This window comes from Siphateles boraxobius, unplaced genomic scaffold, assembly GCF_051911475.1.
Source record: "Siphateles boraxobius isolate OS27281-9 unplaced genomic scaffold, OSU_SipBor_1 61, whole genome shotgun sequence".
Lineage (NCBI taxonomy): Eukaryota > Metazoa > Chordata > Actinopteri > Cypriniformes > Leuciscidae > Siphateles > Siphateles boraxobius.
In genome coordinates, this window is record NW_027509188.1 from 1,026,990 (window position 1) to 1,054,615 (window position 27,626).

The 27,626-nt window shown below is 44.7% G+C and overlaps 1 long non-coding RNA gene and 11 other non-coding genes across 12 annotated transcripts; all 12 read right to left on the reverse strand.

Moving 5' to 3' along the window:
• Positions 1-409: 409 nt before the first annotated feature.
• trnaq-cug (transfer RNA glutamine (anticodon CUG)) lies at positions 410-481 on the reverse strand. Its single transcript has one exon. It is a non-coding gene; the product is annotated as a tRNA-Gln (tRNA).
• Positions 482-12,065: 11,584 nt separating this feature from the next.
• trnaq-cug (transfer RNA glutamine (anticodon CUG)) lies at positions 12,066-12,137 on the reverse strand. Its single transcript has one exon. It is a non-coding gene; the product is annotated as a tRNA-Gln (tRNA).
• A 205-nt stretch (positions 12,138-12,342) lies between these two features.
• On the reverse strand, positions 12,343-12,414 carry trnaq-uug (transfer RNA glutamine (anticodon UUG)). Its single transcript has one exon. It is a non-coding gene; the product is annotated as a tRNA-Gln (tRNA).
• Positions 12,415-12,504: 90 nt separating this feature from the next.
• Positions 12,505-12,577, reverse strand: trnaf-gaa (transfer RNA phenylalanine (anticodon GAA)). Its single transcript has one exon. It is a non-coding gene; the product is annotated as a tRNA-Phe (tRNA).
• A 93-nt stretch (positions 12,578-12,670) lies between these two features.
• On the reverse strand, positions 12,671-12,744 carry trnai-aau (transfer RNA isoleucine (anticodon AAU)). The gene has a single exon. It is a non-coding gene; the product is annotated as a tRNA-Ile (tRNA).
• An 88-nt stretch (positions 12,745-12,832) lies between these two features.
• trnap-agg (transfer RNA proline (anticodon AGG)) lies at positions 12,833-12,904 on the reverse strand. The gene has a single exon. It is a non-coding gene; the product is annotated as a tRNA-Pro (tRNA).
• Positions 12,905-15,768: 2,864 nt separating this feature from the next.
• trnaq-cug (transfer RNA glutamine (anticodon CUG)) lies at positions 15,769-15,840 on the reverse strand. The gene has a single exon. It is a non-coding gene; the product is annotated as a tRNA-Gln (tRNA).
• A 205-nt stretch (positions 15,841-16,045) lies between these two features.
• On the reverse strand, positions 16,046-16,117 carry trnaq-uug (transfer RNA glutamine (anticodon UUG)). The gene has a single exon. It is a non-coding gene; the product is annotated as a tRNA-Gln (tRNA).
• Positions 16,118-16,207: 90 nt separating this feature from the next.
• trnaf-gaa (transfer RNA phenylalanine (anticodon GAA)) lies at positions 16,208-16,280 on the reverse strand. The gene has a single exon. It is a non-coding gene; the product is annotated as a tRNA-Phe (tRNA).
• Positions 16,281-16,373: 93 nt separating this feature from the next.
• trnai-aau (transfer RNA isoleucine (anticodon AAU)) lies at positions 16,374-16,447 on the reverse strand. The gene has a single exon. It is a non-coding gene; the product is annotated as a tRNA-Ile (tRNA).
• Positions 16,448-19,777: 3,330 nt separating this feature from the next.
• trnai-aau (transfer RNA isoleucine (anticodon AAU)) lies at positions 19,778-19,851 on the reverse strand. Its single transcript has one exon. It is a non-coding gene; the product is annotated as a tRNA-Ile (tRNA).
• Positions 19,852-25,502: 5,651 nt separating this feature from the next.
• Positions 25,503-26,018, reverse strand: LOC143718584 (uncharacterized). The gene is made up of 2 exons (XR_013196446.1): positions 25,874-26,018; positions 25,503-25,647 (listed from the first exon to the last, which is right to left on the reverse strand). It is a non-coding gene; the product is annotated as an uncharacterized LOC143718584 (long non-coding RNA).
• Between the last annotated feature and the right edge of the window lie 1,608 nt (positions 26,019-27,626).

A 27,626-nucleotide genomic window follows, 5' to 3' on the forward strand; every position in this document is an offset into this window, starting at 1 on the left:
AGCCGCTGATTGGTCAAAAGTACGTCACAGAAGAGAAACACGATTGGTCAAAAGTAAGCCATGGGAGAGAAACGCGATTGGTCAAAAGTAAGCCACAGGAGAGAAACGCGATTGGTCAAAAGTAAGCCACAGGAGAGAAACGCGATTGGTCAAAAGTAAGCCACAGGAGAGAAACGCGATTGGTCAAAAGTAAGCCACAGCAGAGAAACGCGATTGGCTCACGTGGGCTTACTTTGGGCTTACTTTAGCTCAATCGGTAGGAAGCAGCAAGCGCAAGCGAGAGGTAGCGGGATCTGTCCATCCTTTTTACGCCCCCCTTCAAGGGGCACTACCTAGATGAGCTCTTGCGGCTCAGTGCTGCCGAAAAAGTTTTTTCGAACGAGGTACTGCACACATTCCTGGCAAAAGCAGGTCCCACCGAGATTTGAACTCGGATCGCTGGATTCAGAGCCCAGAGTGCAAACCATTACACCATGGAACCTTGGCGTGTGTCAACTTTTCCCATGAGCAGCGGAGATTTAAGTCATTGAGTCCAAAAGCACGATAGCAAGGAGTAAATGAAGCCTTTGCTTTTTAAGCCCATGGCTGCGTTCCAAACCGCATACTCAATGAGTAGGTACTTAATTTCAATGAGTACTTACTTAACGAGCGCTAAAAGAGTAGGTACTTTATAGCCAAATCTCGTTGAGTATGAATGCGATCCGGATTCCGGACATCATCCGCCATGTTGACGTTATCATGTGACCTACGACACGTTATCACAAGCGCAACAACTTAAAAGATGAACGACACGTTTAATTCATCTATCTGTAAATATCTTGATATTGATGAAACTTGCTCATTTTGTGGTATTTTTGAAGAAACAGCTGCCAATTTATTTTGTGAATACATTTAGGGTTGATTTAAGTTGTTATATTTTAAACCCTTCTAATGTGACCCACAGTTCCTTATAACGATTTTTTAAGAAACCCCAAAATCGTTATCTCTTGAATATGTTGTTAATTTCTTTATTTTATACCCAAAAAGTTTCTCCTTCAAGTTTTCCTCTTTTCTTGATGAATTTACCTCTCGTTTCATCCCTCAGACAATAACAACAAAACTATTTTTTAGTGTATTATGAAGAACTATTTATATTTAAAGATATTTAGCCTTGTTATTGTTCTTTTTTCCTGTGTATAAATATCATATTATGATGTACACAAACCAATGATCTTTATGTTTTCTGTTTTGTCATTATGATTGTTCATTGTTAGATACAACTAGTATCTTTCCATGATCTTTAAGTAATAAGTTTATAAGTTTAAATTATATGAGCGACAGGTGCACTAACACTTCATAACATCAGTAACTCGACAGCACAACCTAGAACAGTTTTCCTCTGCGTTTACTGTCTGCAGTGCACAAGGAGACGGGCCGCTGCTCGAAGATCTCCTTTGGAGAAACTGTTGACTTTATACTCGAAAAATGCAAGTATCGCTCATAAAAAATTAATATTACCTCAGAATGAATTGCATTGTTAGCCCACCCCAAAACTTAAACAAAATAATATTAAATGCTGACCAATACTTAATTATATTACTTTTTTTTATATACTAAAAATGATATAATTTAATAAAACAAGCAAAATGTAATTTGTTTTGTAATAAGAGTTATGCATGAATACACGTGAACATCTCAATTGTCAGTCAAGCAATGAATTAATGCATACATTAAATAATTATATTTTATATACTGACAACAATAAGAAACATGAATAAATGAGTAAAAGAACAAATAAAAGTAACCATCACACAATAAACAAATGCATGCACATGAAACAAATCTTTATTCAAACTACAAGCATGTATTTGGGCGCTGAAGCCCACATCCTACTGCCATCTCAACACAGCGGTTCCCATTCTGCGGCTTTATTCTGATGAATTCACCAGAGGTGACCGTGCCTTCGTGCCGGAGCTTGTTGCTGCGCTGCGCTTCACAATCTGAGGCGATAAGGGCAGATGGAGAGATCTTATGACAGTCTCATCCATGGCACCGTTTCCAGGATTCAGCTCTGGGCTCCTCATCCTCAGTGCTCACACCAGTCTGAATAAAAACATGTTTAGTTACTTTATAGATTTGTTTATTTACCTTATTTACAGCACATTAGTCTAATGTCAACAGTGTTGACAACAGTGAATTAACGTTATCCTATCCTATGATAATGCCACACATACATCACTCAGATGTCTTTTTCATGTTGTGATGTGCTCATCTGCAATATGTCAATACTTACAATATTTTCCTTTCAGATGTAAATAGACATTTTAAATAAGCGTTTAAGATGTATATGGTTATGTAAATCCACTTTAGAGACGTTACGTGTGCTTAGAGCTCCCCTGTTAGCTAGCTATACAAAACATGTTTTACAGCAAAATCACAACTATACTATACTGTCTAACTACTTTACACCTTCAACAGTTAAAACGTCTACTCTATTGTAGTTTAACACATAAGAAACCGTGTTTACTCACATTTGAAAACCCCCGGCGTCGCTGATCTCCGTGATGTTTGATAATGACGTATGCTCTCGTGTGGCCTCCTGGGATAGAAGAGTATCCATCGGTTGAGCACTCAAAAATCGGGCCGGAAGCAGTAAGCCATCCGGGAACTTCTCCCCTACTCTTTTATGAATACTAATGTTTCGAACGTACTGCTTCCTTCACGTACTGTTTTCGCCTACTATATAGTAGGAAAGTAGGCACATTCGAACGCACTTAAGTCCAAATCTCGTGATAATTGGTACGTCACCCAGGTAATTCTCGCCTACTCTTTTGGATTAATACATACTTTTTCGCTCGCCTACTCTTTTCCCATACTAAATAGTAGGGAAGTATGCGGTTTGGAACGCAGCACATGTTTCCCCAATTCCGACTCTGTTTGAGAGTGCCAATTTCACTGCCACGTCAGCAGTTGCGCATCACCTCTGTTTTTTCCCACCCTTCCGCAAAGAACCTAAAAAGGTTCTACCGAGATTGGAACTTGGATCGCTGGATTCAAAGCCCAAAGTGCTAACCGTTACACCATGGAACCAACACTTCCTGATAGCTGGCTGTCTGAGAGGCAGATAGCGATGAGGCTAGGTGGAATCAGGTAGACTAAAAGAGGCGGACGTGGTTCCTCTGCCGAAACCCGGGATATAAATATCCTGGTTGCCCTAATCAGGCTGAAGAGATTAAAAGCAAAGCCTAATAATGGGCTCGTCCAGGATTTGAACCCGGGACCTCTTGCACCCTAAGCGAGAATCATACCCCTATTCCAATGAGCCGAAACATACATCATCCCTGCTGCTGCCGGGCCGCAAACATTTCAGCTTGCATGGCTTAAAGCGCAATTTTTTGATTAAATCTACAATTAAAAGGTAGCCGGTGCAAAGTTTCCAGCACAGAGGAAATGCGGCCTCTTTTTTTGTGGTCATTGGAAATCACGCTGCAGCACCTGCACACGAATAATGAGAAGCTTACTTACAGGAGCCTGGTCTGCAACAATGTACCCTGTTGATGTTGCAGGAGCAGAGGCAGCACTTGGCTGGACAGAAGGCTGTGGAGGAGACTGCAGAGGAGGCTGAACAGGGCGCAGAGGAGGAGACTGCAGAGGAGGCTGGGCAGGGCGCAGAGGAGGAGACTGCAGAGGAGGCTGGGCAGGGCGCAGAGGATGAGACTGCAGAGGAGGCTGGGCAGGGCGCAGAGGAGGAGACTGCAGAGGGGGCTGGGCAGGGCGCTGCAGTCCTGTGGGTGGCTGTAGTGAGGATGGTCCTGGTGCAGAGGGACAGGGGTTGAAGGCCTTGCTGGAAAGATGGGAGTTGCTCTTTCCAGTGGACAGGAAGCTCTGCAGGCGACTGGGACACCTGGCCAGGGGTCCGAAATGCTGGAGGAGCAGGATAAGGGGCAGGAGCAGGGGCAGTAGCACGAGCCGGGGCAGGAGCAGGGCCTCTCGAGCCTGCAGTGGCTGGAGCGTAAAAAAACACAACAAAATTATCTTATTGTTTTAGACTTTCACTGCATGACTTTCTCAGCTCTGCTGGACAGCTACTGCGATTACAAGGTTTACTGCAAAGCATGTATGATTAGTAGAGAGATGACATGATGATGAAAAGATGGAAGGAAGCAGTGAAAATCATCCTGTTTTTCATCCAAGCACCATTAGAAGAAATACAAGAAGAAAAAAAGATTGGATCAGCCAAGTGTGAAGCGAAGCAGACCAAACACTAAAACAGCCACTTATTCCAAGGGGAGTGGGGGAAGTGTGAGATGACAAGAATGAGCTTTAGTCAGTGATTACGATAAAAAATGAAATAAAACCTTTTACATACACCTTTAAATTATCTTTTTTCCTTTGAGGATGTTCACTCAAAGAGTGAATGTAGATTGACACCTGAGAAGTGCCATTCCTCTGTGTTGTGAAATAAAATAATATGCCATTTAAAAAATACTGTTTTGTTTTATTTGTAATTGTTTGTAAAATATTGTTCAAGATTTACATACCTTGAGGAAGTTGTTCCTCAGCTTGCGAGGCTACAGTTGCCATCTCCAGGTCATCTTCCTCCTCAAAAAAATCCGTAGCAGCAGAGTCTGTAAAATAACATAAAACACTAAGCACATGTCACCAACACACTTGTATGCGTTAAGTGATACTCACCACATGTAAAGAGCTGTCTCCGGGCTGCGGACTCAGACGCAGGAGGTACACGTGGTCCTGCAGCTGTTGAACACGTATTTTCGTTAGACATATATACTGCATAATATATACTGTAATGATTTTAAAGCTTGCAAATCACTTACAGGGTTTGGCTGGAGCCAAAATCTTTTGTGCCAGCTGTGAAGCAAATAAATGCTTCCCCCGCGCCAACAGGGCCTTCACATTGGTCGCCAGCAGTGGCCTGTTCTTAGTGGCAGTAGGTGTAGGAGGAACAGACACAGTGGCAGCTGTGAGGACAGATGCAGTGGGCACAGTGGTGGTGGGCACGTGGGCTGGAGCCTGCCTCTTCAGCACGTATGCTTTGAAAAGGGCCATATTGGTGTTAGGCCTGGCCTTTGCCTTCTTCAGGTAGGTGATGAGAGCCTGGGCCTCCTTGCTTGGGTCCTCATACACCTCCTTCATTGACCTACCCTTAAATTCCCCAAACTCCACCATCAGACATCCAGAGTCTCCTGTCCTCTGGGCCTCCTGCAGCATGGCCTGTTTTATATGATACACCTCCACAGCCTCTCCTACCTCCCTGATCTGCGAGGTGTATCTGAGGAACAGGTGTTTGTTGTCCGACAGCAGGTTGTCCCTCTCCTCCTCCCCCAAAATGCTGCTGACCAGATAGCAGGCATACCCCAGTGAGTTCTCCAGCAGCCACAGGAACCTCTGACCCTGGTGTTTCCCAAACTGGATCTTGCAGTGAGCCAGAACCAGGAACTGGTCTCCAGGATTCCCTCCATTCTGCCTCACAAAGGCAGTGGCCTCAGCCAGGACCTCCTCCTTACACCTGGCCCTCCCTGCCAAAACGATCTTCCTCCTATTGGCCTCCTCAGTTGGCCCCAGAAGGAGTCGACCCTCAGAGGTTCTTCGTAAAACCGGGTATGCATACATAATCTGAAAGGACACAGGCATAAACAGAAAGTTACATAGCTGTCATATTCCAACTGAAAGTATTTTACTACAGCATTTCTTTTTTATGTAATTAATTATTATAATATTATAATAATTAATGATTATTATTATTATGAGCATAAGCATTATTTTTTTTATACAACTGTGAATCACTTTGAATTGCCTTGTGTACAAATTTTAAATAGTGTGATGAACTTATTAATAAGAAAATAAATAACACTTCTTGGTACAATCTTGCTGGTATCATGCCATGCTTAAATCGTTTTGTTTTGTTTAGCTTTTGTGGCAGAGATTACTAAGAAACACCAAATATAACATAAAGGCGTTTATGACAATTCATAATAATATGATCATCAAACAGATCTAAAACTTAAAATGGTATATCAAGTCGTTTTGGTATATCTTTTATAACATAGTTGAGAATCATTTGTTGAAACAAAAAAACACTTGTTTTTGCCTATTCATGTCTTTTTAAATATGTATAACATAGTATTTAAAAAGATAACATAAATATGTATACTGGTGTATAACATAGTATAGTATAACATATATGAATTAAACTTTTTTTTTAAAGGTTTTAGTAAAAATCTTCTTGTGCGCAAAATAATGTAATGAATGACACAAAAAAATACTAAATTAACAACAACAAAAAAATGGTTTAAGGAGGATATAGCTTAATTAGCGGTCGGCTAATTATCTTGACAGTAGTGGCATGTTTTTTACTGTATATCATGGTAAAGTTGCAGGTTCACATGTACAGAAGAAAACGTGTGCTATTACACGCTAGCTAGCTTTATTGGCATGTTTAATTGTCTAAAAACAAACACTGTTTATGAATAAATAATGATCGATTATACTGTCGTGAAGAATAGACTTACCTGTTGCAAAGATGACGATAATTACTACTGATGACGACTACTTCTTGCTCAGCTACTGTTTGGACGCTCTCGCTTACTGCTCCGCGCTTTGCTCTATCGCTTTTATATTTCTATATTTTATCTCCTTTTATCACCTAATTTTAACTTCAGCAAATCAGCACAGTGCTCAAACGCTTGGATTACTACAAAAAAAAGCAGAATTATTTTATTCGACCAGCCTCCCACTGAAAGCTTACATTCCGGGAAAGAGAAAACACAACTGCCTACATTCATAAGGATAAGAAAATGCCTCCTCTGGAATCTACTTGCTGCTCCAACTGCCACAGACTTTTACAAAGGATTGCAATTCTTGAAACAAAGTTAATTGCGGGACCACCAAACCAGACGGAACACACAACAGAGCTTCGTCATGGACGTCCTCAGCATACAGCCGGTGAGTCCCATGAATCTAGTGCTTCTCGACAGGCCATACTGAGTGTAGAGAAACAAGCCGATCGTTTTACTAATCGATGGCACAAACAGGGTGCGAGACCCAAAGGCACTCGAGACATCAGATTGTCACGAGCATCACATATTACTGCAGTAGCATCCTCTACCCCAGATACGGCTCTGACAAGGACTGCAAACACTGGTCTCCTACCACCGCCTATACATCTTGAGAACAGATTTGAAGTATTAATGAATGAGGAATCCCCAAATTTGATGAATGTGATCACACACAGACAGAATCAGCCAGTAGCTAACACTGATGCTAACTGGGGCTCAAGGTCGAGCAGACAGCGGCACTCAGCTCACAGTGCAGCCGAGCCCAGGACTCTGATAGTGGGCGACTCCGTAATCAGAAACATTAATAGCAGGGATACTGCAACGTGCTGCCTTCCACAAGCAACAACTTCTGATGTAAACAGGGAACTTCAGAACATTCTGATGAAACATAAGACTGCAAATCGACTCATCATTCATGTGGGGAAGAATGATATTCATAAAGAGCAGTCGGAACTTCTTAAAAAGGATTTCAATGAACTTTTTGAAACACTTAAAAGACTGAAAGTTCAAACATTCATCAGTGGACCACTCCCACCAAGATGAACAAACAGGTTTTCACGGTTGCTTGGGCTTAATACATGGCTGCAAAAAACCTGCAATATAAAAGGAGTGAACTTTATTGACAACTTCAATCTTTTCTGGAGTCAGAGGCAACTGTTTCAACAGGATGGCCACCACCCAAACAAACTTGGTTCAAGAGTGCTAAAGGACAATATCTACTTCTCCCTCCGTCATCCTTCTGCAATGTGTGCCAATCCACTCAACCTGAATGGCACACACACACCTGGATACAGTATGAATGACCACAGGATTTCACTTCAGCACCTGAATGGACATGCGGTTGACACATCACACAAGGACAGTGATAACACCACTCAGCCACAACAACCTCTGCTCACGGACACAATCTCAGCTGAGCCCTGCCCACAGAGCTCACCACAGACAGACTGTGACATACCAGCACTGCTCCAAGATACAGCACCCATAGACGACTTTCTGGAAAACAGCCAGGGAAACCAGGACAGCATATTACAGCCTCCAATAACACCAGAGCAAAAATCCCTCTCACCGGAAACATTATCACTCTCTCCAGCATCTCCACTTCTGTGAAAAGAAAATGGAACAACTGGTGCATGCTGGAACTAGACTATCCCACTCTTTTGCTGCGAGCCCCCAGATACCAACCAAAAAACGCCAGGCCCCACAACCACCAAAGCCTGCGGGCCCAGCTCGCCCTCCCCCTCCTCCTGTGAGAGCTCTTCGGCCTCTGCCACAGCGCCAGGGCCCACACCCTCCTCCAGCGGCTCGAGGTGAACCAAAAACAACTGATACCAGCTCTCAGTGATATGTGTCAGGTCCCCGCTATGATAACAATAACTTTCTCAAATGTTTACAGAACAAGCGGGAACCCAGTGTGCCTGTATCTTTTTCTATTGCTGTTCGTTTACATGATAGAAAGTCTAAGGCCTTCAAAAGCCGTACAGCAAACCCATCTAATCTGGTGCCTCTTACACGACATACCAAGATTGCTGTGGGGACAAAAAGTAAGACTGTTAAGTTAGCACTTTTAAACATCCGCTCACTTAAAAATAAATCACTTTTAGTCAACGACTTAATAACCACAAACAACCTGGATTTTATGTTGCTAAATGAAACTTGGCTAGAAGAAAGTTGCAGTGCAACAGTCCTCAATGAAACAGCCCCTCCTAACTTTACTTTTATGAGTGTCTGCAGACCTGTCAGAAGAGGCGGAGGTTTAGCTGCTCTTTATAAAGATGTCTATCAATGTAAGCAAATATCATTTGGGAATTACCCGTCTTTCGAGTATCTGGGTATTGTGTTAAAAGGTGCTCCACGCATTGTACTTATCATTGTTTACAGGCCTCCAAAATACTCTCCAGCTTTTGCTGAGAACTTAACAGAACTGTTATCAACAATTTCCTCAGAGTTTGACTGCTTTGCCATTGCTGGAGATTTTAACATTCACATAGATAATGCAGAAAACAATATGGCAAAAGAAATCAAAACTGTTTTAAAAACTTTTGATCTGACTCAGCATGTAAATGGACCCACACATAATCGTGGACACACTCTAGATTTACTTATCAATAAGGGTCTAAACATTTCATCAATTGTTATTAAGGATGTAGCACTGTCTGATCATTTTTGTATTTTCTTTGATATATTGATCTCTCCTGCCATTGAAGCTAGATCTGTGTCTGTCAAGAAGAGATGCTTAAATGAGAACACTAGTGTACTATTTATGAAGGCTATATCTTTAACACCAAGCATATCTGCTGACTCTGTTGATTTTCTCCTTGATTCTTTTAACTCAAAAGTTAAGAGTGTAATTGATGATATTGCTCCTGTGAAAGTCAGGAAGAAGAGTGGCAGACAAAAAGCACCTTGGAGAAAATCAACAGCAGTGCAAAATATGAAAAGACGATGCAGAAAAGCAGAGCGCATGTGGCGGAAGACAAAACTTGTAGTCCATTATAACATCTACAAAGACAGCATCCATGCTTTCAATAAGGAACTAAGCAAAGCTAGACAGACTTTTCTCTCGAATATTATAAACAGCAATATAACCAACACGCGCACTCTTTTTGCTACTGTAGAGAGACTGACAACCCCCCCCCCCCCCCCCCCCCCAAGCCAGATTCCCAGTGAAATGCTCTCAGTGAGAAAGTGCAGTGAGTTTACTTCTTTCTCTGAGAAAATCAATAATATCAGAAAGGTGATCAGCTCATCCTTGAGTTGCGCTGGGGTCAGGCAGATCAGACAACAGCACGAGAAAGTAGCCACTATGTCTGATTTCGAAGAAATTGATGGCAAAATTTTGGAAGAAACCGGCCAGCAACTAAAAACATCAACCTGCACCCTTGACGCACTTCCCACATCTTTTTTCAAAAATGTGTTACACAGCTTAGAAGCAGATCTCCTGGAAGTGGTAAATGCCTCACTTCTCTCTGGGAGTTTTCCGACCTCCCTGAAAACTGCTGTCGTCAAGCCTCTCCTGAAAAAGAGCAATCTGGATAAGACCATATTAAACAACTATAGACAGATATCAAATCTTCCTTTCATAGGCAAGATCATTGAAAAAGTTGTCTTCAATCAGCTGAACAAATTCTTAAGCTCGAATGGATACTTTCACCATTTTCAATCTGGTTTCCGACCGCACCACAGTACAGAGACCGCGCTCATAAAGATAATAAATGATATTCGCTTAAATACTGATACAGGCAAATTATCAGTGCTGGTACTACTCGACCTCAGTGCTGCATTTGACACTGTCGATCACAAAATACTTCTTGACAGGCTGGAAAACTGGGTCGGGCTTTCTGGGATAGTCCTAAAATGGTTCAGGTCATACTTAGGAGGCAGAGGTTATTATGTGAGTATAGGAGACCATAAGTCTGGGTGGACATCCATGACATGCGGAGTCCCTCAAGGCTCAATTCTTGCGCCACTCCTTTTCAACCTGTACATGCTCCCAATGAGCCAAATAATGAGAAAGAACAAAATCACTTACCATAGCTATGCAGACGACACACAGCTCTACTTATCCCTATCGCCTAACGATTACAGCCCCATTGACTCCCTTTGCCAATGCATTGATGAAGTAAACAATTGGATGTGCCAAAACTTTCTTCAGTTAAACAAAGACAAAACTGAAGTCATTGCGTTTGGAAACAAAGATGAAGTTCTCAAGGTGAACGCATACCTTCAGTCTAGGGGTCAAACAACTAAAAATCAAGTCAGGAATCTGGGTGTGTCTCTAGAGTCAGACCTTAGTTTCAGTAGTCATGTCAAAGCAATAACTAAATCAGCATATTATCACCTGAAAAATATTGCAAGAATTAGATGCTTTGTTTCCAGTCAAGACTTAGAAAAACTTGTGCATGCTTTCATTAACCAGTAGGGTGGATTATTGTAATGGACTTCTCACTGGCCTTCCCAAAAAGACCATAAGACAGTTGCAGCTCATACAGAACGCTGCTGCTAGGATTCTGAGCAGAACCAGAAAATATGAACACATCACACCAGTCCTCAGGTCTTTACACTGGCTGCCAGTTACATTTAGGATTGATTTTAAAGTATTATTACTGGTATATAAATCATTCAATGGCCTAGGACCTCAATACATTGCAGATATGCTCAGTGAATATAAACCCAACAGATCACTCAGATCATTAGGATCACATCGGCTAGAAATACCAAGGGTTCACTCTAAGCATGGCGAGTCTGCTTTTAGCTACTATGCCAGCCGCAGCTGGAACCAGCTTCCAGAAGAGATCAGATGTGCTCCTACAGTAGTCACATTCAAATCCAGACTCAAAACACATCTGTTTAACTGTGCATTTACTGAATGAGCACTGTGCCACTGTTTGTCCGACTGTTTGCACTGTATTTTATTTTATGTTTTAATTATTCTGATTTCATTTGATTATTTCTGTATTTTATCTTTTATTCCAAACTGTTTTAATTATTCTGATTTCTTTTGATTATTTTAATTTCTTGTATGTAAAGCACTTTGAATTACCATTGTGTATGAAATGTGCTATATAAATAAACTTGCCTTGCCTTGCCTAATAATAGCGGTCGCCGATTGGTCAAAAGTAAGCCACAGGAGCAGAGCCTGGAGAGAAACGCGATTGGTCAAAAGTAAGCCACAGGAGAGAAAGGCGATTGGTCAAAAGTAAGCCACAGGAGAGAAACACGATTGGTCAAAAGTAAGCCACAGGAGAGGACGCGATTGGTCAAAAGTAAGCCACAGCAGAGAAACACGATTGGCTCACGTGGGCTTACTTTGGGCTTACTTTGGCTCAATCGGTAGGAAGCAGTAGGCGCAAGCGAGAGGTAGTGGGATCGATGCCTGCATTCTCCAGTGCTGTCCATCCTTTTTACGCCCCCCTTCAAGGGGCACTACCTAGATGAGCTCTTGCGGCTCAGTGCTGCCGAAAAAGTTTTTTCGAACGAGGTACTGCACACATTCCTGGCAAAAGCAGGTCCCACCGAGTTTTGAACTCGGATCGCTGGATTCAGAGCCCAGAGTGCTAACCATTACACCATGGAACCTTGGTGTGTGTCAACTTTTCCCATGAGCAGCAGAGATTTAAGTCATTGAGTCCAGAAGCACGATAGCAAGGAGCAAATGAAGCCTTTGCTTTTTAAGCCCATGTTTCCCCAATTCCGAATCGGTTTGAGAGTGCCAATTTCACCGCCACGTCAGCAGTTGCGCATCACCTCTGTTTTTTCCCTCCCTTCCGCAAAGAACCTAAAAAGGTTCAACCGAGATTTGAACTCGGATCGCTGGATTCAAAGCCCAGAGTGCTAACCATTACACCATGGAACCAACACACTCTGCTAGCTGGCTGTCTGAGAGGCAGATAGCGATGAGGCTAGGTGGAATCAGGTAGACTAAAAGAGGCGGACGTGGTTCCTCTGCCGAAACCCGGGATTGAACCAGGGACCTTTAGATCTTCAGTCTAACGCTCTCCCAACTGAGCTATTTCGGCAAGGTACTTGTATGGTTTAGCCAGCAGGGATGTCTGGGAGACCGCCCGTCATTTTCGAGAAGAGCAGAGCGAAGGTCCCAGAGAGAAAATGATTGGCCCGTACGGGGATCGAACCCGCGACCTTGGCGTTATTAGCACCACGCTCTAACCAACTGAGCTAACCGGCCTCTCTCAGGCACATTTTATCCCCAATTTCTCAGAAATATCCTGGTTGCCCTAATCAGGCTGAAGAGATTAAAAGCAAAGACTAATAATGGGCTCGTCCGGGATTTGAACCCGGGACCTATCGCACCCTAAGCGAGAATCATACCCCTAGACCAACGAGCCGAAACATACATCCTCCTTGCTGCTGCCGGGCCGGAAACATTTCAGCTTCCATGGCTTAAAGCGCAATTTTTTGATTAAATCTACAATTAAAAGGTAGCCGGTGCAAAGTTTCCAGCAAAGAGGAAATGCGGCCTCTTTTTTTGTGGTCATTGGAAATCACGCTGCAGGACCTGCACACGAATAATGAGAAGCTTACTTACAGGAGCCTGGTCTGCAACACTGGACCCAGTTGATGTTGCAGGAGCAGAGGCAGCACTTGGCTGGACAGAAGGCTGTGGAGGAGACTGCAGAGGAGGCTGAGCAGGGCGCAGAGGAGGAGACTGCAGAGGAGGCTGGGCAGGGAGCAGAGGAGGAGACTGCAGAGGAGGCTGGGCAGGGCGCAGAGGAGGAGACTGCAGAGGAGGCTGGGCAGGGCGCAGAGGAGGAGACTGCAGAGGAGGCTGGGCAGGGCGCTGCAGTCCTGTGGGTGGCTGTAGTGAGGATGGTCCTGGTGCAGAGGGACAGGGTTTGAAGGCCTTGCTGGAAAGATGGGAGTTGCTCTTTCCAGTGGACAGGAAGCTCTGCAGGCGACTGGGACACCTGGCCAGGTGTCCACAATGCTGGAGGAGCAGGATAAGGGGCAGGAGCAGGCTCAGTAGCACGAGCCGGGGCAGCAGCAGGGCCTCTCGAGCCTGCAGTGGCTGGAGAAAAAAGAAAAAACTTACCCACTTACAGGGTTTGGCTGGAGACAAAATCTTTTTTGCCAGCTGTGAAGCAAATAAATGCTTCCCCCGCGGCAACAGGGCCTTCACATTGGTCGCCAGCAGTGGCCTGTTCTTAGTGGCAGTAGGTGGAGGAGGAACAGACACAGTGGCAGTGGGCACAGCAGCAGTGAGGACAGATGCAGTGGGCACAGTAGTGGTGGGCACGTGGGCTAGAGCCTGCCTCTTCAGCACGTATGCTTTGAAAAGGGCCATATTGGTGTTAGGCCTGGCCTTTGCCTTCTTCAGGTAGGTGATGAGAGCCTGGGCCTCCTTGCTTGGGTCCTCATACACCTCCTTCATTGACCTACCCTTAAAATCCCCAAACTCCACCATCAGACATCCAGAGTCTCCTGTCCTCTGGGCCTGCTGCAGCATGGCCTGTTTTTTTCTGATACACCTCTACAGCCTCGCCTACCTCCCTGATCTGCGAGGTGTATCTGAGGAACAGGTGTTTGTTGTCCGACAGCGGGTTGTCCCTCTCCTCCTCCCCCAAAATGCTGCTGACCAGATAGCAGGCATACCCCAGTGAGTTCTCCAGCAGCCACAGGAACCTCTGACCCTGGTGTTTCCCAAACTGGATCTTGCAGTGAGCCAGAACCAGGAACTGGTCTCCAGGATTCCCTCCATTCTGCCTCACAAAAGCAGTGGCCTCAGCCAGGCCCTCCTCCTTACACCTGGCCCTCCCTGCCAACACGATCTCCCTCCTATTGGCCTCCTCAGTTGGCCCCATAAGGAGTCGACCCTCAGAGGTTCTTCGTAAAACCGGGTATGCATACATAATCTGAAAGGACACAGGCATAAACAGAACGTTACATAGCTGTCATATTCCAACTGAAAGTATTTTACTACAGCATTTGTTTTTTATGTAATTAATTATTATAATATTATAATGATTAATGATTATTATTATTATGAGCATAAGCATTATTGTTTTTTATACAACTGTTAATCACTTTGAATTGCCTTGTGTACAAATTGTAAATAGTGTGATGAACTAATTAATAAGAAAATAAATAACACTTCTTGGTACAATCTTGCTGGTATCGTGCCATGCTTAAATCGTTTTGTTTTGTTTAGCTTTTGTGGCAGAGATTACTAAGAAACACCAAATATAACATAAAGGCGTTTATGACAATTCATAATAATATGATCATCAAACAGATCTAAAACTTAAAATGGTATATCAAATCGTTTTGGTATATCTTTTATAACATAGTTGAGAATCATTTGTTGAAACAAAAAAACACTTGTTTTTGCCTATTCATGTCTTTTTAAATATGTATAACATAGTATTTAAAAAGATAACATAAATATGTATACTGGTGTATAACATAGTATAGTATAACATATATGAATTAAACTTTTTTTTTAAAGGTTTTAGTAAAAATCTTCTTGTGCTCAAAATAATGTAATGAATGACACAAAAAATACTAAATTAACAACAACAAAAAAATGGTTTAAGGAGGATATAGCTTAATTAGCGGTCGGCTAATTATCTTGACAGTAGTGACATGTTTTTTACTGTATATCATGGTAAAGTTGCAGGTTCACATGTACAGAAGAAAACGTGTGCTATTACACGCTAGCTAGCTTTATTGGCATGTTTAATTGTCTAAAAACAAACACTGTTTATGAATAAATAATGATCGATTATACAGTCGTGAAGAATAGACTTACCTGTTGCAAAGATTGCAAAGATGACGATAATATCAGCGGTCGCCAATTGGTCAAAAGTAAGCCACAGGAGCAGAGCCAGGAGAGAAACGCGATTGGTCAAAAGTAAGCCACAGGAGAGAAAGGCGATTGGTCAAAAGTAAGCCACAGGAGAGAAACACGATTGGTCAAAAGTAAGCCACAGGAGAGAACGTGATTGGTCAAAAGTAAGCCACAGCAGAGAAACACAATTGGCTCACGTGGGCTTACTTTGGGCTTACTTTGGCTCAATCGGTAGGAAGCAGTAGGCGCAAGCGAGAGGTAGTGGGATCGATGCCTGCATTCTCCAGTGCTGTCCATCCTTTTTACGCCCCCCTTCAAGGGGCAATACCTAGATGAGCTCTTGCGGCTCAGTGCTGCCGAAAAAGTTTTTTCGAACGAGGTACTGCACACATTCCTGCCAAAAGCAGGTCCCACCAAGATTTGAACTCGGATCGCTGGATTCAGAGCCCAGAGTGCTAACCATTACACCATGGAACCTTGGTGTGTGTCAACTTTTCCCATGAGCAGCAGAGATTTAAGTCATTGAGTCCAGAAGCACGATAGCAAGGAGCAAATGAAGCCTTAGCTTTTTAAGCCCATGTTTCCCCAATTCCGACTCGGTTTGAGAGTGCCAATTTCACCGCCACGTCAGCAGTTGCGCATCACCTCTGTTTTTTCCCTCCCTTCCGCAAAGAACCTAAAAAGGTTCCACCGAGATTTGAACTCGGACCGCTGGATTCAAAGCCCAGAGTGCTAACCATTACACCATGGAACCAACACACTCTGCTAGCTGGCTGTCTGAGAGGCAGATAGCGATGAGGCTAGGTGGAATCAGGTAGACTAAAAGAGGCGGACGTGGTTCCTCTGCCGAAACCCGGGATTGAACCAGGGACCTTTAGATCTTCAGTCTAACGCTCTCCCAACTGAGCTATTTCGGCCAGGTACTTGTATGGTTTAGCCAGCAGGGATGTCTGGGAGACCGCCCGTCATTTTCGAGAAGAGCAGAGCGAAGGTCCCAGAGAGAAAATGATTGGCCCGTACGGGGATCGAACCCGCGACCTTGGCGTTATTAGCACCACGCTCTAACCAACTGAGCTAACCGGCCTCTCTCAGGCACATTTTATCCCCAATTTCTCAGAAATATCCTGGTTGCCCTAATCAGGCTGAAGAGATTAAAAGCAAAGACTAATAATGGGCTCGTCCGGGATTTGAACCCGGGACCTATCGCACCCTAAGTGAGAATCATACCCCTAGACCAACGAGCCGAAACATACATCCTCCTTGCTGCTGCCGGGCCGGAAACATTTCAGCTTCCATGGCTTAAAGCGCAATTTTTTGATTAAATCTACAATTAAAAGGTAGCCGGTGCAAAGTTTCCAGCAAAGAGGAAATGCGGCCTCTTTTTTTGTGGTCATTGGAAATCACGCTGCAGGACCTGCACACGAATAATGAGAAGCTTACTTACAGGAGCCTGGTCTGCAACACTGGACCCAGTTGATGTTGCAGGAGCAGAGGCAGCACTTGGCTGGACAGAAGGCTGTGGAGGAGACTGCAGAGGAGGCTGAGCAGGGCGCAGAGGAGGAGACTGCAGAGGAGGCTGGGCAGGGCGCAGAGGAGGAGACTGCAGAGGAGGCTGGGCAGGGCGCAGAGGAGGAGACTGCAGAGGAGGCTGGGCAGGGCGCAGAGGAGGAGACTGCAGAGGAGGCTGGGCAGGGCGCTGCAGTCCTGTGGGTGGCTGTAGTGAGGATGGTCCTGGTGCAGAGGGACAGGGGTTGAAGGCCTTGCTGGAAAGATGGGAGTTGCTCTTTCCAGTGGACAGGAAGCTCTGCAGGCGACTGGGACACCTGGCCAGGGGTCCACAATGCTGGAGGAGCAGGATAAGGGGCAGGAGCAGGGGCAGTAGCACGAGCCGGGGCAGCAGCAGGGCCTCTCGAGCCTGCAGTGGCTGGAGAAAAAAGAAAAAACGTACCCACTTACAGGGTTTGGCTGGAGACAAAATCTTTTTTGCCAGCTGTGAAGCAAATAAATGCTTCCCCCGCGGCAACAGGGCCTTCACATTGGTCGCCAGCAGTGGCCTGTTCTTAGTGGCAGTAGGTGGAGGAGGAACAGACACAGTGGCAGTCGGCACAGCAGCAGTGAGGACAGATGCAGTGGGCACAGTAGTGGTGGGCACGTGGGCTAGAGCCTGCCTCTTCAGCACGTATGCTTTGAAAAGGGCCATATTGGTGTTAGGCCTGGCCTTTGCCTTCTTCAGGTAGGTGATGAGAGCCTGGGCCTCCTTGCTTGGGTCCTCATACACCTCCTTCATTGACCTACCCTTAAAATCCCCAAACTCCACCATCAGACATCCAGAGTCTCCTGTCCTCTGGGCCTGCTGCAGCATGGCCTGTTTTTTTCTGATACACCTCTACAGCCTCGCCTACCTCCCTGATCTGCGAGGTGTATCTGAGGAACAGGTGTTTGTTGTCCGACAGCGGGTTGTCCCTCTCCTCCTCCCCCAAAATGCTGCTGACCAGATAGCAGGCATACCCCAGTGAGTTCTCCAGCAGCCACAGGAACCTCTGACCCTGGTGTTTCCCAAACTGGATCTTGCAGTGAGCCAGAACCAGGAACTGGTCTCCAGGATTCCCTCCATTCTGCCTCACAAAAGCAGTGGCCTCAGCCAGGACCTCCTCCTTACACCTGGCCCTCCCTGCCAACACGATCTCCCTCCTATTGGCCTCCTCAGTTGGCCCCATAAGGAGTCGACCCTCAGAGGTTCTTCGTAAAACCGGGTATGCATACATAATCTGAAAGGACACAGGCATAAACAGAACGTTACATAGCTGTCATATTCCAACTGAAAGTATTTTACTACAGCATTTGTTTTTTATGTAATTAATTATTATAATATTATAATGATTAATGATTATTATTATTATGAGCATAAGCATTATTGTTTTTTATACAACTGTTAATCACTTTGAATTGCCTTGTGTACAAATTGTAAATAGTGTGATGAACTAATTAATAAGAAAATAAATAACACTTCTTGGTACAATCTTGCTGGTATCGTGCCATGCTTAAATCGTTTTGTTTTGTTTAGCTTTTGTGGCAGAGATTACTAAGAAACACCAAATATAACATAAAGGCGTTTATGACAATTCATAATAATATGATCATCAAACAGATCTAAAACTTAAAATGGTATATCAAATCGTTTTGGTATATCTTTTATAACATAGTTGAGAATCATTTGTTGAAACAAAAAAACACTTGTTTTTGCCTATTCATGTCTTTTTAAATATGTATAACATAGTATTTAAAAAGATAACATAAATATGTATACTGGTGTATAACATAGTATAGTATAACATATATGAATTAAACTTTTTTTTAAAGGTTTTAGTAAAAATCTTCTTGTGCTCAAAATAATGTAATGAATGACACAAAAAATACTAAATTAACAACAACAAAAAAATGGTTTAAGGAGGATATAGCTTAATTAGCGGTCGGCTAATTATCTTGACAGTAGTGACATGTTTTTTACTGTATATCATGGTAAAGTTGCAGGTTCACGTGTACAGAAGAAAACGTGTGCTATTACACGCTAGCTAGCTTTATTGGCATGTTTAATTGTCTAAAAACAAACACTGTTTATGAATAAATAATGATCGATTATACAGTCGTGAAGAATAGACTTACCTGTTGCAAAGATTGCAAAGATGACGATAATATCAGCGGTCGCCAATTGGTCAAAAGTAAGCCACAGGAGCAGAGCCAGGAGAGAAACGCGATTGGTCAAAAGTAAGCCACAGGAGAGAAAGGCGATTGGTCAAAAGTAAGCCACAGGAGAGAAACACGATTGGTCAAAAGTAAGCCACAGGAGAGAACGCGATTGGTCAAAAGTAAGCCACAGCAGAGAAACACAATTGGCTCACGTGGGCTTACTTTGGGCTTACTTTGGCTCAATCGGTAGGAAGCAGTAGGCGCAAGCGAGAGGTAGAGGGATCGATTCCTGCATTCTCCAGTGCTGTCCATCCTTTTTACGCCCCCTTCAAGGGGCACTACCTAGATGAGCTCTTGCGGCTCAGTGCTGCCGAAAATGTTTTTTCGAACGAGGTACTGCACACATTCCTGGCAGAGTGCTAACCATTACACCATGGAACCTTGGCGGGTGTCAACTTTTCCCATGAGCAGCAGAGATTTAAGTCATTGAGTCCAGAAGCACGATAGCAAGGAGCAAATGAAGCCTTTGCTTTTTAAGCCCATGTTTCCCCAATTCCGACTCGGTTTGAGAGTGCCAATTTCACCGCCACGTCAGCAGTTGCGCATCACCTCTGTTTTTTCCCTCCCTTTCGGCAAGATACTTGTGTGGTTTAGCCAGCAGCGATGTCTGGGAGACCGCCCGTCATTTTCGAGAAGAGCAGAGCGCAGGTCCCAGAGAGAAAATGAGTGGCCCATACGGGGATCGAACACGCAACCTTGGCATTATTAGCACCACGCTCTAACCAACTGAGCTAACCGGCCTCTCTCTGGCACAATCCCCAATTTCTCAGAAATATCCTGGTTGCCCTAATCATGCTGAAGAGATTAAAAGCAAATCCTAATAATGGGCTCGTCCGGGATTTGAACCCTGGACCTCTCGCACCCTAAGCGAGATTCATACCCCTAGACCAACAAGCCGAAACATACATCCTCCCTGCTGCTGCCGGGCCGCAAACATTTCAGCTTGCATGGCTTAAAGAGCAATTTTTTGATTAAATCTACAATTAAAAGGTAGCCAGTGCAAAGGTGCAGCACAGAGGAAATGCGGCCTCTTTTTTTGTGGTCATTGGAAATCACGCTGCAGCACCTGCACACGTGCTAGGGATCGCGCCTCGTCTTTGTCTTTGAGAGCGATGGACACCTTCTCTCCATCATCGAGGGGAATTAGCTCAAATGGTAGAGTGCTCGCTTAGCATAAAAAGGGGTCCAATCTTTGCGCCCCGCACGCAAGCGAAAAGGACGCAGATAACGTGAAAAAAAGCTCAAATTTGCCCTGCAACAATATTCGGGCTATATTCCTGTACTTTATGGAAGAGTTTTAGTTACATGTGAAACAAGTCACACTCCGCGGGCTGGGCTCGAACCCATGTTCTGCGAGACTAGTGTGTGATCAACTGCGCATGCGCCTTCACTTGGTTATCAATGTGACATCATTATATTGATTGATATTAATTGTGTATATTATTTAAAAAAAAGCATATTACATGTTTTTGGTTTAATAAAACTAATAGAAATGTTTATTCAAATATGTGTTTTTTGTGTGTGGGATTGATTGATGTGATTTATCTGATTTATTTTAGGACACTTCAAATGTTTTATACACACAAATGCACACAAATATCGAAATTTAATTTTTTTTATTAAAATGAATACACACAAATATTGAAATAAGTACACACACACATAAATATATGGACATACACACAATACCGGTATATATGTTATATACAATGTATACTCTATGAAAGAGTGGGTGGGCCCATGTACAGTTTGCACATTCCAGTCCCAAGGCAATTACAAGCAGCACAATGAATAAGAGTGTGAACAGTATTTACTTACTAAAACTACAAGACATTAATGAACAACAATAAACAACTAACAATGTAGAAATAGAATAGAACATTCTGTAATATAAATTAAACAAACAAGACATTACAGAAAGATTGAGAGAAAAAAAAGAACATAACTGTATTTACACATAGATATTTATTTACAGGTATTTACAAACAATCTTTTTCTGTGTTAGAAGATTTTTATTATGGAGGTGGCTGTCCAGGTTTTTTCTGCTGGCGCTGTTCTACCAGCCACTCCTCTAAAGATTTGCCACCAGAGACACTGGGGCAAAACGTGGCACTGCCGAAGCGGCTGTAGCCGAACTCCTTGGTTTTGGGCTTGCCACACTTAGAGCATTTGTTACATGCCACTTCACGGACATATTTCCTTTTGTGGGCTCCACTGGCCTGAAGCGCGACACAGACACCGGGGCAGTGGGAGCAGGAGCCTCTCGCACGTCAGGAAACACTGGAGTTGGAGCCAGGAGAGGAGCAGCTGAAGAGCCACCTGCACCAGCTGCCAGCAGCGTGGGGGCAGTGTTCAATAAAATGAACTGGGGCAGTGGCACAGGAACTGGGGGAGGAGTAGGAGCTGCTGGGGTAATTGGCCTCACAATTGCAGCACTGGCAGGTCGTCTGCCCGGCCGTAGTTTAGGAGCCTGTCCCGCTCTGTTAGGAGGAAGGACAAACTCGTGCCGGGCCCCTGATGTGGAGGGAGCCTCATCCAGCTCTCCCCGCGGAGCAGGAACCTGTGAACTGGCCACAGCGATGCGGTCTTCTGCAGCAAGGCCCTGGGTTAGGACAGTCACTTACTAGTTGTTCTCCCTTCGATTAAACCTGCAATCAAAAAATGTATTCATAATAAATAACTGCTATCCCTTTCTTTCAAATGTCAATGTAAAACCATGCTTACCACTGAGTGAGAGTCCTCTGATTCAGCATAAACAGCTGAAGTGACGTGGCCTCCATCAGAGTTTGGCAGTTCAGCACCAGGTCTCGGATGTGGTGGTAATCCGTGAGCACCTTAGTCCAACGAGGAAGACGGACTCCATCCTTCTTAGTTGGGGACTTGTGAAGTGGACACAGTTTGATACACATGGCCTCAACTAAGCGACTGGTGCTGGGCCACTGAGTTGGCCCCCCAGGATGACCAATCAGGCACCTCTTCACACTGTCCACAGCCGGTGTCACTCCTGTGTTTTTCGGAGCCTTGAAGCGTCCGTGGGTCAGTTTGGGGCTGGTGTCTGGGCTGATAGTGGATTTTCCTCTTGTCCCCATCAGGAAGAGCAGTCCACAGACGGATGACCTCTGTGACCTGCTGCTCGTCCAGGTAGAGTGCCTGACGGAGGGACACCAGGTACTCAGCCAGATCCTGCACCTTATCCCAGCCTGCAACGCCATCGGGTCCAAGAACAGGAGCCTGCAGGAAAGTATTACAATAACAATACACAGCATGTTAAATGTCAGAGTGTAAAAGCAAATAGAAACTAATAATGAGAAGCTTACTTACAGGAGCCTGGTCTGCAACACTGGACCCAGTTGATGCTGCAGGAGCAGAGGCAGCACTTGGCTGGACAGAAGGCTGTGGAGGAGACTGCAGAGGAGGCTGAGCAGGGCGCAGAGGAGGAGACTGCAGAGGAGGCTGGGCAGGGCACAGAGGAGGAGACTGCAGAGGAGGCTGGGCAGGGCGCAGAGAAGGAGACTGCAGAGGAGGCTGGGCAGGGCGCAGAGTAGGAGACTGCAGAGGAGGCTGGGCAGGGCGCTGCAGTCCTGTGGGTGGCTGTAGTGAGGATGGTCCTGGTGCAGAGGGACAGGGGTTGAAGGCCTGGGGGCCGCTGCTGTGGACTGGGACAGGCTCAATGGGGTCATAGAGGACTGGCACTGTGAGGTCCTCAGGTTCCTCCTCAACAAAGCCTTCGTCCTGCACCACCTCATCAGTCATCTGCTCCACCAGCCGATCCTCCTCTTCTGGGTTATACATAACAGTCAGGGATTTCCCAGACTGACTGTACAGATACTCCATACCCAGCTGCTCCCCTACAAAAGAACACACATACAAAGCACATTCACATTATTATAGCTGTAGTGGCTATTTGTCCATAACAAACTGATACAAAAAAACCAATCAAACTTTTCAAAGTTTGATCGTTTGTAGGCTTGACACAGTTTAACAGATCAAAAAATTAAAATACTAAACAAGAAGATAATAAGCATAAATGCAAAATAAAGCAAATTCACTTTAGCAAAAGAAAGCAAAGAAATAAGGCTATAAAGGGTCAAATTAAGCCTAAATTAAACAAAGTACAAATAACTCCAACAATAATTGAATTATTTGAAATACAATATAAAAAATGTACACTCAAACACTCATACACCTGTATAATGTATAATCTTTTGTTGGAGATAACAATAATAATTCTCACCTGTGTAAGCCGCTGGAGGCTGGTAGCGATCATCCAGGGACATCTTCAGCACTTTGCGGCTGAGCCGGTCCATTGCCTCCCTCTCAACGCTACTGTATGTCCTCAGGTCAGTCTTCCCCTCACTGCTTCATCCATCCGGTCCTGGTTACAGCGCATCAGGCCTTCCAGGAGATAGGCCTGGAAATGCGCATCACTGGCACTGGTCCCTACAGGTCAAATAAAGTCAAATATTAGTTATCTATGTATTCAGTATGGCAGAATAGGTTATAAAAGTTTAAAGTTTTTTGCAGGTTATAAAAGTTATAACCTACCTGGGATGAAGCGATTTAAATGGAGCTGGAAAGACTCCAAGGAGGTGGAGCCACGAGCACAGCGATAGCAGCTGAGCTCCACACCACCCTTCTTCAGTGTGTCTGTCTTCTGGTACAGAGGGAAGCCCTCTGGGTCCTGAATACAGGTGATGTGCCTCTGCTGGTCTATCCAGACCTGTTGGATTCGCTCGTGGTCCAGCAGTGGTACACCCACAGTGTCCCTCCCCTTCTCACTGTCCATGTCATCAATGAGCACCTTGATCCTCCAGGTGGTCTCCTCCACTCCTCTGGTCTGCTTGCAACAGTGCAGTGCCAACTCCTTCCTGGTGATCAGCTTATCCAGAGCCTTCTCTAAGACTGGACCAGCTCCTCTGGCCTGTAACTCCCCCTGTTTGACCAACCGTAGAGCAGCGACATCATCTGGATCCAGCTCAAAGATGCACCTGGAAAGCCGAGGCATGAAGGTGCCGTAGAGCTGATGAACCTCCGTGATGACACCTGCTGCAAAGCGCCGCATGAAGTGCCAAATGTCTAGGCGCACTTGGAGCTCATCCCACTCTATGAACATGGCTCTGACCTGTGACTGTCTGTGCCGTGTGGGCTGCAGCAGTCTCTGTCCACATACATCACGGCGGGTGGTGCCACTCCCGCCTCCCTGTACCTCTTCATGAGACCCACCGCCATGGGCCACAATCCATGCCCCTCTGCCGCTGTGAGGACTGACACCAACACCTGGCCGTGCTCATTGCCTACATTAGTGCACCAACCAGCAGTGTTGGCAGCAGCGCCGGCCAGTTTTTTTGTGACCTATGTAAAAAAAAAAACAGTAGAATAAACAAATGTCAGAAAAATTTAAGATAATAACAATTATTATTACTCAAACTTGACTTTTTATACCTTTTTGGTGGAGTCCATCTTGAGGACAGAGCCAAAGACTGAGGTTATTTTGGCCTTGACCTCAGGTAGCCGCGAGAGGACGTCCCTGGCATACACAGACAACAGCCACTTGGGTTTGGGGACGGGTGGGAGGGGTGGGGGCGCAGAAAAGAGTGGAGGCTCAACGATGGAAGAGTCTGTGAAGGGCTCACAGACAGTGAGGTACTCCAGCGTCCGCTGTGACCACGCTGAGGTGTGTTGCTCCTGCAGCTTTTTGTGAAGCTGTGTGACACTGTTGTCCCGGGTCCTCTCCCGCATCATTATGACTACACGGTAGCCACACGATTACCTACAGACAGTCAAATAATTCTGTTCAGTGCCACATTTTATTATTTCAATGTTAATATCAGTAAATCAACGTATTTGATTTCATACAGTACAACAAATTACAGTGCATTGCTCTAAATATGAATGTGTTCTACCTGGATGTTAGAATGGCGGGGAATTTTCTGCGGTGTCCCATGTCGAGCTGTCCCAGGATGTCTTCAGACCAGGCTGGATACTTCTTCTTGCACCCTTTGCACTCCAGATACTCTGTGGCCATGTCATTCCACCCGTCTATGTCCAGGACCTTGCGCACAGTGCGATAAAGGCCAGCAGCTGTCAGCTTGTGGTTATTGCAGGCTGGCTGGACACAGACAAGTGGAATGGACCACATCTTCAGCGGCATCCAGAGGAACAGAGGGCGGCAGAAGAAGATATCAGGAGAAGTAGGGGGCTGGGTGAAGACGGTCGGGGGCTGGGGAGGATGTAACGGTGGTAGCCGCCCTAATACAAATAAATGACTTTAAAGAAAAGTTCGGGCGCCAGACAGGATTAAACCTGTCAAACAATTAACTTAACCCAGGATAGCAGAAAAGGTAACCACCTGTTACACAACTAATTATAATCATAATCCCAGAAAAAAGGTCAGTTCGCAAGGGATATTTATTTTTCCACACATGTTCATAATCATAAATCACTCAAAAAAATGAAATGGTCCCACAAAAAAAAGAAGGAGGAAAAAAAAAACAATCAGAAGTGAAATTCACACTAGCGGTCTCTAGTCGTCGAGATCTGTGCCGGGAACCGACTGCGAAATGTCCATAAGGAAAAAGAGAGCGAGAGAAAGTAAAAAGAAAACATTGGATAAACATCTCATTAAATTTGTGGTAAATTACCAACATTAAATCAACAGCACAATCATTTTAAATAAGCACACAGAATGTGCGAATATGAAAGCTATGCGAGTGGGTGCGTGCATGGATAGAAGTGCGTGTAATGGCGGCGCAGGGGTACTGACCAAGTTTGCAGATATTGTAGGCACCAATGAGTATCGCGGGTCATCAGACACCAAGATAGGTGGACAAGCAGTTTTCCGCGTTGCCTTCAGAACAGCTCACGAAGGTCGGTCTGGAAGTGCACTGCTTCAGTCACGCACCAGACATATTACGTTTCACATGAAACAGCTGATTGACACGCACGCCGTCTTTCCACCAAATCATCACTCATACTGGCAAACCTCATGTGCAAACAAACGGATGACGCTCCAAATTCAGGTACTTCACAATCCCTTTAAATACAACTTCCTTCCGTTGTTAATTGACACGCTCCACCCAAAATCACGCTAAAATGAAAGTGAAAGTAATGAATGTTGTGGGACAGATTATCTTATTTGCCACACTCCCCCCCCCCCCTAGAAGAAAACAACCTATGGTTGTTTAGAAGGGAGAAAATGCAGATTAAAATCCTAGAAAATCTTCTTCATCAGAGGATTCTTGAAACATATCCAGGAGTTTTTTCTTTTCCTGTAACTCCCATTCCGCAGCCGTTGGATAACACATTTTTATGTTACAAACGTGAGCTGTACGTACATCTTCTCCACTGTCTTCAAGGGCTATTTGATAGTTCAACGGACCCAGCTCTTTGAGAATACGGTAAGGACCTTTCCATTTTTGGGCTAGTTTTGCACTAAATTTACGCTGTGCAACAGACTGTGGATAGTTACGCAACCATACTCGATCCTTGCTTTTGAATGTTACATCTCTTCTATTTTTATTATAGTTTCTCAGTTGTCTCATTTTGGCTCTCTTGCTGTTTTCTTTGGCTTGAGTTTGCAGATGATGAAGATGATGAACTACATCATACGAGGCAGCGTCTGGGGTTAGATTAGGCCCAGAGAGCATTTTGTCCATTGGACTTTGGAGTTTCCTACCCAGCTGGAGTTCTGCTGGTGTTAATCCAGTGGTCTCTTGAACAGCTGAATTAAGGGAGAATCTAAATTCAGGTAAGAACTGGTCCCACCTCTGATGGTTGTCATCCAGATAGGCTGCCATCATGCTCTTGAGAGTCCGATTAACTCTTTCTGTCATGTTGGTTTGGGGGTGATAGGCTGTAGTTAATCTAGGAGTAACACTCCAGTTCTCACATAACTCTCTGAAAACAGATGAAACAAACTGAGCGCCTCTGTCTGAGAGAATGAAGTCTGGTACGCCCCATCGTGTCAGGATGTCTTTTCTGAAGATGGAGGCAACATTCTTTGCTGTGGCACTCCGAATGGGGAACAACTCAACCCATCGAGAATAATAATCAACAAAGACAAGCAGGTATTCATTTTGATTTGTGCTACGTGGCAACGGACCCATGAGGTCGACTCCAAGCATTTGGTTTGGGCGGCTTGTTGTTATTTGCTGTAATTTTCCAGCAGGCTTCCGGTTATCGCTTTTCAGAGTTTGACATTTAACACAGCTTCTCACATGCTGTTTCACCGCTGACCACATGCCAGGCCAGAATGCTACTTCCTGAAGTCGTTTATAGGTCTTGTAGATTCCGCCATGGCCACTCATGGGAGTGGAGTGATAATGCTGGAGAAGGGTGGATCTGAGAGTGCTGGGAACGTAGATTCTGTAATGCAGTTGGTTGTTTGACAGGTATGTTTTATGATACAATTTGTCCTCAATGATTTCGTACTGGTCACTCAGACTGGCACAATTATCTGCAACTGATTGCAATAATTTTGAAACTTCGGGGTCGTTGTGCTGTTCTTCCCACAGGAC